Source organism: Ascaphus truei, unplaced genomic scaffold, assembly GCF_040206685.1.
Source record: "Ascaphus truei isolate aAscTru1 unplaced genomic scaffold, aAscTru1.hap1 HAP1_SCAFFOLD_446, whole genome shotgun sequence".
NCBI classification, from domain to species: Eukaryota; Metazoa; Chordata; class Amphibia; order Anura; family Ascaphidae; genus Ascaphus; species Ascaphus truei.
Genome location: NW_027456777.1, coordinates 123321 through 134401, shown reverse-complemented (window position 1 = coordinate 134401; position 11081 = coordinate 123321). Strand labels below are relative to the sequence as shown.

Sequence of the window (11081 nt, the reverse complement as noted above, 5' to 3'; positions counted from 1 at the left end):
GTATATCACCAGACCTCACTACACACACGGGCACAGAGTATATCACCAGACGTCACTACACACACGGGCACAGAGTATATCACCAGACGTCACTACACACACGGGGACAGAGTATATCACCAGGCGTCGCTACACACACGGGCACAGAGTATATCACCAGACGTCGCTACACACACGGCACAGAGTATATCACCAGACGTCACTACACACACGGGCACAGAGTATATCACCAGACGTCACTACACACACGGGCACAAAGTATATCACCAGACGTCACTACACACACGGGCACAGAGTATATCACCAGACGTCACTACACACACGGGCACAGAGTATATCACCAGACCGCACTACACACACGGCACAGAGTATATCACCAGACCTCACTACACACACGGGCACAGAGTATATCACCAGACCTCACTACACACACGGCACAGAGTATAACACCAGACCTCACTACACACACGGCACAGAGTATAACACCAGACCTCACTACACACACAGCACAGAGTATATCACCAGCCGTCGCTACACACACGGGCACAGAGTATATCACCAGACATCACTACACACACGGGCACAGAGTATATCACCAGACGTCACTACACACACGGGCACAGAGTATATCACCAGACGTCACTACACACACAGCACAGAGTATATCACCAGACGTCACTACACACCCAGCACAGAGTATATCACCAGACGTCACTACACACACGGCACAGAGTATATCACCAGACCTCACTACACACACGGCACAGAGTATATCACCAGACCTCACAACACACACAGCACAGAGTATATCACCAGACGTCACTACACACACGGCACAGAGTATATCACCAGACCTCACTACACACACAGCACAGAATATATCACCAGACGTCACTACACACACGGCACAGAGTATATCACCAGACCTCTCTACACACACAGCACAGAGTATATCACCAGACGTCACTACACACACGGGCACAGAGTATATCACCAGACCTCACTACACACACAGCACAGAGTATATCACCAGACGTCACTACACACACGGGCACAGAGTATATCACCAGACGTCACTACACACACGGCACAGAGTATATCACCAGACCTCACTACACACACGGCACAATGTATATCACCAGCCTCACTACACACACGGGCACAGAGTATATCACCAGACTTCACTACATACACGGGCACCGACTATATCACCAGACGTCACTACACACACAGGCACAGAGTATATCACCAGACCTCACTACACACACGGCACAGAGTATATCACCAGACGTCACTACACATACGGACACAGAGTATATCACCAGACGTCACTACACACACAGGCACAGAGTATATCACCAGACCTCACTACACACACGGCACAGAGTATATCTCCAGACCTCACTACACACACGGGCACAGAGTATATCACCAGACCTCACTACACACACGGCACAGAGTATATCACCAGACCTCACTACACACACGGCACAGAGTATATCACCAGACGTCACTACACACACGGGCACAGAGTATATCACCAGACCTCACTACACACACGGGCACAGAGTATATCACCAGACGGCACTACACACACGGGCACAGAGTATATCACCAGACCTCACTACACACACGGGCACAGAGTATATCATCAGACACACTGCACAGAGTATATCACCAGACACAGGGACACAGAGAATATCACCAGACGTCACTACACACACGGCACAGAGTATATCACCAGACGGCACTACACACACGGGCACAGAGTATATCACCAGACGGCACTATACATACAGCACAGAGTATATCACCAGACGGCACTACACACACGGCACAGAGTATATCACCAGGTGTCACTATACATACAGCACAGAGTATATCACCAGACGGCACTACACACACACAGCACAGAGTATATCACCAGATGTCACTACACACACGGGCACAGAGTATATCACCAGACAGCACTATATACGGTGGGAGATGGGGGTGAGATTGTCACTATGTTTCTCACCAGCCCACAGCCAGCACCATGTGCAGCTCTCACCAGGGGGCGCTCACCGCACATTGCTTGGGAGCCCACCAGGGGTCACTGTTCCATATGAGCTCAGGAGGAGCTGGTTAGAGGCGCTCTGGCCCCTCCTCTTCCCTCTCTATGGTCCCGCTGCTGCAGCCGGATGTCCTGGTGTGTGAGGTTTGATTCCGGCAGGAAACACTGACCCTGAGCACAGACTGTCCCACATCCTGAGGGGGGAATCCAGGTCACTCCCACAGGGAAGGACTGAGAGATCACAGGGGCTCCCCCCACCCTCCATAGGAAGTACACACACAGTGAGGAGGGGATAAAGTGCACATCTCAGGCACTGAGGGGGGGACACCCTGAGGAATAGGCTCTGCAGCCTCTAAGTCCCTTTTCCTGTGTCCCCCTCACATTGCCCACCCCCTGCTGCACAGAGACCTTCAGCCTGTGTTATTGGGTAAGTGCTTTCCTCCTCCTCCCTTCCCCTCCCTTGTGTGACCTGTGCACATTATCCCAGTGCTGCTCTGAGCTTCCTTACACACAGGAGCCTGAGAGGCTGAGCCTCTGATAGTGAGGGGGAGCCTCTGGCACTGGGGGGGTTACTCCTCCTGTATCACAGGGACTGGGAGATAATGGGGGTTATTTTACATTGGGAATTAACATTAGGAATCAGTGAGGATAAGATTGGGAAAGTTATTAAATAGAGTTAGAAAGTAATTAGATTGAGGGAGTATTGGTTGGAGTTTAACTCCTTCATTACCACAGGGGCAGCATCCTGTGTGTGTTATGTGCTATAGCTTCTCTATACACGATACATAAAGCTTGGCCCCCTGCAGACGCACTTACCTGAACGCCCTCCTACTGTCTCTGTACGTTCTCCCCACCAATTACATTGTAAGCTCCCCGGAGCAGGGACCCCTCTTCCGAAATGTTACATTTATGTCTGAAGCGATTATTCCCATGATCTGTTATTTGTATTATTTGTTATTTATATGATTGTCACGTTTATTACTACTGTGAAGCGCTATGTACACTAATGGTGCTATATAGATAAATACATACAATTGCTGTTGGTATGTACATACTAACTCATTTTGAATGCCATCTTAAGCATGTTTATATAATTATTTCACATAACTCTGCTTAGAATATATATATATATATATATATATATATGTATATGTGTGTGTAATGGGTGTTCCCTGTGAACACAGACGCTCTGATGCTGTATATTACCTGTGTGGCCCTTAGGAGCCCAAGCCTCCGCTCGGGGAGCCTGGGGTACATATTTATCTCTCTCGTGGTGCAACGCCTCCACCTGGGAGGGATCCCGACAGGGCGTGAGGGGCCCCTCACAGGACTCAAACCAATGACACCGACTTGGTATGAATCAACAAAAGTAACCTTTACTGAACATGCATATATTCCTTATACTCTATAAGTGCCAATGTCATTCACTCCCACTTCTGAGTGTATACCCCTTGCCCACTACCGTGTACCCCCACACCGTGTCCACAGAATACCCCCCTTGTCCCGTGGTCAGCGCTGCCACTATGTGTGAGTACTCTGTAGGTGGTGCTCGTGAGTAACAATACCTGCCCAGTGCGACGGCACCCGGGCGTTCAAAAGATCTTCAAAAAGGGTCCGACGACCTCCTGGTTTCACCATCGGGATGATCGGTCAAGGTCGTCCACCCTGGGTACAGTTCCGCTCGCTTTGCGGAGTAGGCCTGATCCCAGGCCTCTGGGTAGGAAGCGCAGCGTCCGCTGTGTCCCTGACTGGCTCTGTATATGCTAAAGGGGCAGGTTCCCTAACCACGGGCCTGTCCCTGCAGTAACACAATCTACTGAGTGTCTCAGGTGCTAACTGGGGCCTAGGGGGCTGCTGGCCTAGTGCAGTGGGTCACTGACCCCTGCACCCTCACCTCCTTCCCCTAGACTCTCCTGGCGCCGACTGACGTGTTTCCCAGCGCGCGAATTGTATCAATCCCTGAGAGCAGGGAGATACTGCAGCCCTATTGGCTCCCTGGCGTCATGTGGGGCGCTCCTGAGGCTCATGTGACATGTAGTCCCTGCCCATAGTCTCTCCTGATTGGTGGGGGTTCACGCGCTATAACTGCGTATGCGCGAGCTAGCCGAAGGCCTCCGCAACTACTGCCCTCACTGCGCATGCGCCAAGCAAAAGAAGATGGCGGCGTCCTGCAATGGGAGCCGCCGGGAGTACCTGGCTACGTGATCGCCGCCGCACCAGCACCCAGCAACCGCCCGCACCCACTCTTGCGGCCAGCTGACGGGTCAGTCGTTGTGTTCGGCAGACCCCCGCGACTGCCGCCAAGGTGAGGGGGGGTACTGGAAAGCCCAAGGGGACCGGGATATGTATGTATGTATGTATGTATGTATGTATGTACGTATGTGTGTGTATGTACTTTTGTCAAGTCCATTATTACATTGAAACCCCTTAAGCCAATGCTTGCTGCTTTAAACATAGCCTGGGATGAGATGCAAAGCCAATAAACCCACTCACAGACAGACTGTCTTATTGTGTTTACAATACTTGTATTATACGTGTGGATACGTTCCACAGATATAACACAGAGAATAGTGCTTTTGATTCAGTATCAGAATATAACTATTCCGCTGGAAATTATCTGGGTCGGGAAGCAGTGATCCCGTCATAATAGTGTTGAGGTTCCCTTCTCATGTCAGGGTCTCTGCTCAGATGTGGATTGCCAAATTAGTATAACACAAGCCTGGGTGCACCCCGGATCCCAATAAATGACACAGAGTCATGTATCAGTTCCCTCAGGCTCCGTAGCTCAGACTGACGTGCCGAGTATATGTATTACAGAATATATATAGCAGACAATAAGTTTCAGTTTCGATTCTCTGTAAACCATAAGTTTCAGTTTCGATTCTCTGTAAACCATAAGTTTCAGTTTCGATTCTCTGTAGACCAGCTGAATTCACAGGAAACCGAGAGTTAGCAAAAAAGGCTCCTGGTTGAGTTTCGATTCACCTCAGAGAGAGAGAGAGACTTATTAGCTTATATAAAAACATACTGCGTTATTTCCAAGCCTTGCAGTTAAAGCAGATTCAATATGGCGGAATGCATACAAAATGGACGAATAGTTTCTTATAATACTTTATTACCTTCACATTCCCCCCTAGACACTAAAAGGACATTTTGTAGGAAGGGGTCTGTCCCTAATTTCTGTTTCTTGTGCTAGAGTCCCTACCTGAGGGTGTTGGTCGGCTGTTCATGGGCTTGTCCCATCCCCGACAACTTCTGGCTCGCTAAACTCGAAGACCTACAGTATACACAAAAGGGTTCCCTGACCTCAAACAAACACACTAGGGTCTGGGATTCTAGAGTGGTCACCCCTTATTCGAGTTTGGTTGTACTGTAATTGAACATCTTGGGTGATTTCTGCAGTGGTATATCTTCCAGATCAATATTGTCTTTGTTGTACATTACCATTGTGGGTATAACCTCAGACCCAGCCTTCTTACAGAGACCCTTACAGCACGGGATAACACAGAGGACCACTACTGCCAGAACCAAAAGTATAATCAGGAGAAATATTGCCAGTTGTGTCAACCATTGTCGCCAGCCAGACAGCCACGAGAAATACTTGTCCCATGGGTCTGTTATACCAGAATTTCTTTTAAGTTCATTAGACAAATCTTTCAGTTTATTAATAGCTGTGGTAACCTTACCGTCCGGGCCTGTGTTCCCGGGAATATATGTACAGCACGCATCTCCAATCATATGGCAAACTCCCCCTTTTTCTGCTAATATCATATCTAAAGCCATTCTATTTTGGAACGTCATAGTGGAAGTGGGTCCAAGTTGGTCAGCCAGGCCTTGTAGCGCATCACAGGTGTAATTCACAAACCTTTGTTGATTATAATAGATATTGTTAATCCAATCTACATTTTTATTAACCGTGACTAGGGGCATAAAGAATGACTCAAACCCAGCTTTTACCTGATCTCTGGCCTTAAACTCATCAGGAACTCCTCTCGGTACCCCGATGGCATCTATATATACATGTGGGTCTAAACTTCCTGCAGGGGCTTCTCGCTTACTGACTTTAATTGGTGATGATAATACCTTAGATTTTTCTGTACCAACAGGGATTATATGCATTGGCATTAGAATTTTGGTCAGTGCACACTGACCTGTCCAGTTACCTTCAAGTCTGGTTCTTAATTTTAGATCCCCACATATCCAGTATATATCTCCTAACGATTGGACCTGACTTTGTAACTTAATACTGGAAATATTAGAGAAAGTGTCACAATATCCTTGGGAGAAATTACCTAAAAACCTGTTGCCCTGTAGAGACTCATAGCAGGTATAGTTCCCCTTGTATACAGTGATCCCTTCCCCTGGTTTTGGGGTTTTTGTTGTGAGTGGATATTTTTGTTTCCAATCTTCACACTGGGAGTGATTGGTACTTGTATTGGTATATAGACTAATGAAACATTCTTCTGCATTGATGGGTATGTTTAAAGGCACTGTGCCGAGATGGGGCCTAGCTGCAGCACAAACATAGCAGTTACTTTTGTTATTTTTTTGAGTGGTGTATCTTATCCATTCCAACCAAAGGTTGGTGTCTGGAAAACCTGTTTCTATGGCCAGTGTGTCTTGGAAAGAGGGATCTGCTGTGGCTACCATACCTTGAAATGTCTGAATCCGGGGGGCCACGGGATTTTTCTCTATCTTGGGGTTTTTTTGGGACATCTGCCAATCTTTAGAGTTATACATATCCTGAATTCTGAACTTCCCGTAGGCTCCCCTTGTACCCCCTTTCATCCAATTTCCTAGAACACATACACCAGCGTCCCCGGGGCTCGGGTTTTCTATAGTTAATATGAGTTTCATTATTTTACCCGTCTTACCACTGACTAGACATGTACCAGTTTTTCGCAAGATCATTCGACTGATTAGAGACTTGCCATTTCTGTCTTTTCGTGCTAGGCCATTCTGTGGTTGGTATCCCCAATCTGTTCCCGTGTTCCATCCTACTGCTCCCCAGTAATCACATTCCTATCCCCAATAACTGTCTGTAACACATATATATATGGCTCTAGAGTTCGAAGTGTCTCGGTACATATTACACTGCCAATCGGTTGAGGGACAGCTGACAATATTACAGTAATCGAAGGAGAAGGTAGCTACATGAGTATTGGATGAATTATACCAAAACGTGACTGCCCCTTCATGTTGGGTGATAGCAATCTCTTGTGCCTCTCCCAAACCTAACAAACAAAGGATATACAGAATCATTTTTTCTCCGAAAGAGGTGTCGCTGTTCTCTTGCAATGAGATGCGTGGATCCAGGTAGTTTTTCCTTGAATCTTGACTGAGGTGGGTGTGACTAGAGTTACCAGATGAGGGCCTGTGTATCTGGGATCCAGTGCGTGTTTTCTCACGTGCTTCTTTACATACACCCAATCACCTGGCTTTATTTCATGGGTTGTGTCATCCGTGCTGGAATCTGGAAGAGAAAGTGACACTGCAGAATGGAGGTTAGATAACTCTTCACTTAATTTGATAACATAATATACTTGCCTATCATGCATTTCAGTGAGATTTATATTCCCTTTATTATCCCTAATTCTGACTGCACTTCCAAATAATACTTCGAAGGGAGACAACCCAGATCTAACCTGTGGGGTGGTCCTAACATGGAACAAAACTATAGGTAGAAGGTCGGGCCAGGGGAGTTGACTCTCTTGGGTCATTTTTAGTAGAGCTGTTTTAAGGGTCTGATTCATCCGTTCAACCTTCCCGCTACTTTGGGGGTGATATGGGGTATGGAGGGCTTGTTTCATGCCCAGGGCCTCCAATATTTCCTTGGAGATATTGGCGGTGAAGGCTGGTCCTTGGTCGCTCTCTATTACTTCAGGGAATCCAAATCTGCAACAAAGTTCAGTGATTAGCTTCTTAGCAGTGATTTTCGCTGTCATATTGGGTACTGGGTAGACTTCGGGCCATCCTGAGAACATATCCACTACCACAAGTGCATACTCATATCGTCCTGACTTCGGCATCTGGATATGATCAATTTGTATTCTCTGAAAGGGAAAGTCTGGTTTCACAAGATGTTTTGGAGGTGTAGGTTCAGTTTTTCCTGGATTGCAGGTTTGACAGATGACACAAGCTTTATTCAGTTCCACCAAAATCCTTCTTATACCAGGTGCAAAGTACAACTTGTTTATTACTGCTAATGCTTGGTTATGTCCTCTGTGAGTAGGTCCATGTGCCCAGGTGGCGATTGCATGGTACATGTGTCGGGGCACACAAATCTGGTCTTTAATTTTCCATAGTCCAGTTTGTTTTTCTTGTGCTGCCCCTGTCTTTTCCCAGCTCTCTTTTTCTTCTTTGGGTACTGTTCCTTGTTCCTTCTTCATCTGTTCTTGGTAAGGATCTATATCATCCATGGGAGGATTTTTCTTGGCACTTCTTGTAATTACTGGTGCAACAACTGTGGCTTCCTGCAACGCTGATGACGGTGGATTGTTTCGAGTCTTATCTTCTTGAAGGGCAGCTTGCTTGGCTGCTTGGTCCGCAAGGAAATTTCCCTGTTTCTCAGGTGTATTCACCTTTCCATGTGCTTTGATTTTTACTACTGCTACTTCCTTGGGTAGCTGTAGAGAGTCCAATAGTCTTCTTATGGCATCTGCGTGCTTGACCGGCGTTCCATTTGCTGTGATGAATCCACGATTAGCCCAAATGGTTTCAAAATCATGAGTGACTCCAAAAGCATAGGCACTGTCTGTGTAAATGTTGACCTTTTGACCTTCTGCGAGGTTACAGGCTCTTTCGACAGCAATTATCTCCGCTTCTTGTGCCGATATATGGCTGGGGAGAGCTTCTGCTTGGATCACTTGGTCGACTGTGGTGACGGCGTATCCGGTATGGAAACGTCCATGTTCATTAGCAAATCTGGAACCATCAGTAAAGAAGGATAGATCAGGGTTTTCGAAAGGCGTCTGTTGAGCCCGGGATGGGGTACCTTGCCGCTGTAGTTCTATTATACAGTCATGGTCTTCAGACTCATGGATACCCCCTTCCACCGGAATCAAAGTTGCAGGGTTGAGTACTGTACATTTCTTCAGAGTGACATTGTCCGGTATTAGCAGTGCAGACTGTAGCCTCAGTAAACGTTGCATGGTTAGGTATTTCGGCCTAGACAGGTTCAGGATAGCATGGATGTCATGCGGTGCTTGGATAACAAGAGGGTGACCCAGAACAATGTCCGCTGCCTTGTTGAAAATTTCGAATGTTGCTTGTACTGCTCTGAAGCAGGATGGGTGCCCTTGTGATACTGAGTCCAATTTAGCAGAGTAGTAAGCCAGAGGTCTCATTCGGTTACCGTGTGGTTGTGCGAGGACACCGGCGGCGAACCCATCATATTCATCCACGAAAAGAGTGAAAAACTGGTCATAGTCTGGGATGCCCAATGCAGGGGCGCGCGAAACTAGATCTTTTAGCGTTTGAAAGGACTCTTGTAATTCTGTTCTGTGGGCTGCGTCATGGAGTAGCTCTGTATTTTTCACAGCTTCATACAGAGGTTGCATATATTGTGATGCATTAGGAATCCATTGGCGGCAAAAGGTGATGAGTCCCAAGACCTGTTGTAGACCGCGCACAGTTGTGGGCATCTTTAATCCAGCGACTGTCTCGATACGGTCGGGAGTGAGATGTTTTTCGCCTTTAGATACACAGTGACCAAGAAAAACAACTTTCGGGCTACACCACTGTACTTTGGCTTCCGAGACCTTTGAGTTGATGGATGCGAGATGGACCAGTAGGGACACTGAGGCCTGTTCACACACTGGAACAGAAGGGGCACATATAAGAAGATCATCCACATATTGAAGTAACGTGATTTCCGGATGGGCTTGTTTCCAGGGTTCAAGGCAGAACTTCATGGCCTGTGTGAACTGGTTAGGGCTATTCTGGGCACCTTGTGGCATGACAGTCCAGGTACGCTGAGTTCCTCTGAAGGTGAAGGCGAAAAGATACTGAGAGTCTGGGTGAAGAGGCACGGAGAAAAAGGCATTTGCCAAATCCAGGACCGTATAGGCCTCACAGTTAGGCGGGATTTGGCTAAGAAGAGTATGTGGGTTAGGCACAACTGGAGTTTCCAGAATGGTGGCGGCATTGATTGCCCTGAGATCTTGAACCAGTCTGAACTTCGCTGGTTCTCCTTTTGCTGTTTTCTTTTGGACTGGAAACAGAGGCGTGTTACAAGGTGAAGAACATTTTATCAGGGCTCCTTTTTCTTCAAGCATCGCAATTTGCTGTTGAAGACTCTGTTCTGTTATAGACTTCAGTGGGTATTGTGGTACTCTTGGAGGTATGACGTTAGGCTTAAGTTCCACCCTTACAGGAGGGACTGGCAGACGACCAATATCATCCGGGCCTTGGGACCACACACTGGTAGATACCTTGTCTTTCACCCACTGTGGGACAGGAGATGGAGGGTTCATGGTTAATATCTGCTGGAGAAGTATTGGGAGAGCGTGGAGACAACATGATGCTTCTTGTTCTTCTGGGCAGTTGGGATCATGCAATTGTACCCGTAATCCTGAGTCGTCATATTGCAGGGTGGCTCTCATATGGGATAGTAAATCTGCTCCCAATAAATTAACAGGACAGGATCCAGAGACTAAAAATCGGGACATAACTTCTGGGAAAGGTCCTACATGGACTGGTACAGTGAGAGGAGTTTCGACTGATTGTCCTGTGATTCCAATACAAGTCGTAAAGTCAGGGGAGAGGTCTATTCCTCTGGGTAGATCTTTGGCTGATATGACGGATCTGGCCGCTCCCGTGTCCACCATAAAGGAGACTGGTTCACCAGCAACTTGTAGAGTGACAGCTGAACCATTAGGGTAGGTGTGTTTGGATATGGCAGCCATGGTGGAGACGGGTTGGGCCTGGCTTCATTGCGGGGGTGGATCTTGCAGAGGAGGGTAAGTATCATGAGGATATGGTCTTGGAGACGGCAGTCTTTGTTGGATCTGTGCTTGCTGGGGCTGTA

At 47.4% G+C, this 11081-nt stretch overlaps 1 protein-coding gene across 1 annotated transcript in view; it reads left to right on the top strand.

Moving 5' to 3' along the window:
• Positions 1–2165: 2165 nt before the first annotated feature.
• Positions 2166–11081, top strand: part of LOC142484861 (uncharacterized) — a 61031-nt gene continuing 52115 nt past the window's right edge. The window contains exon 1 of the mRNA XM_075584092.1: positions 2166–2480. The gene's annotated coding sequence lies outside the window, so the exon portion shown is untranslated. The remainder of the gene's footprint in view (positions 2481–11081) is intronic.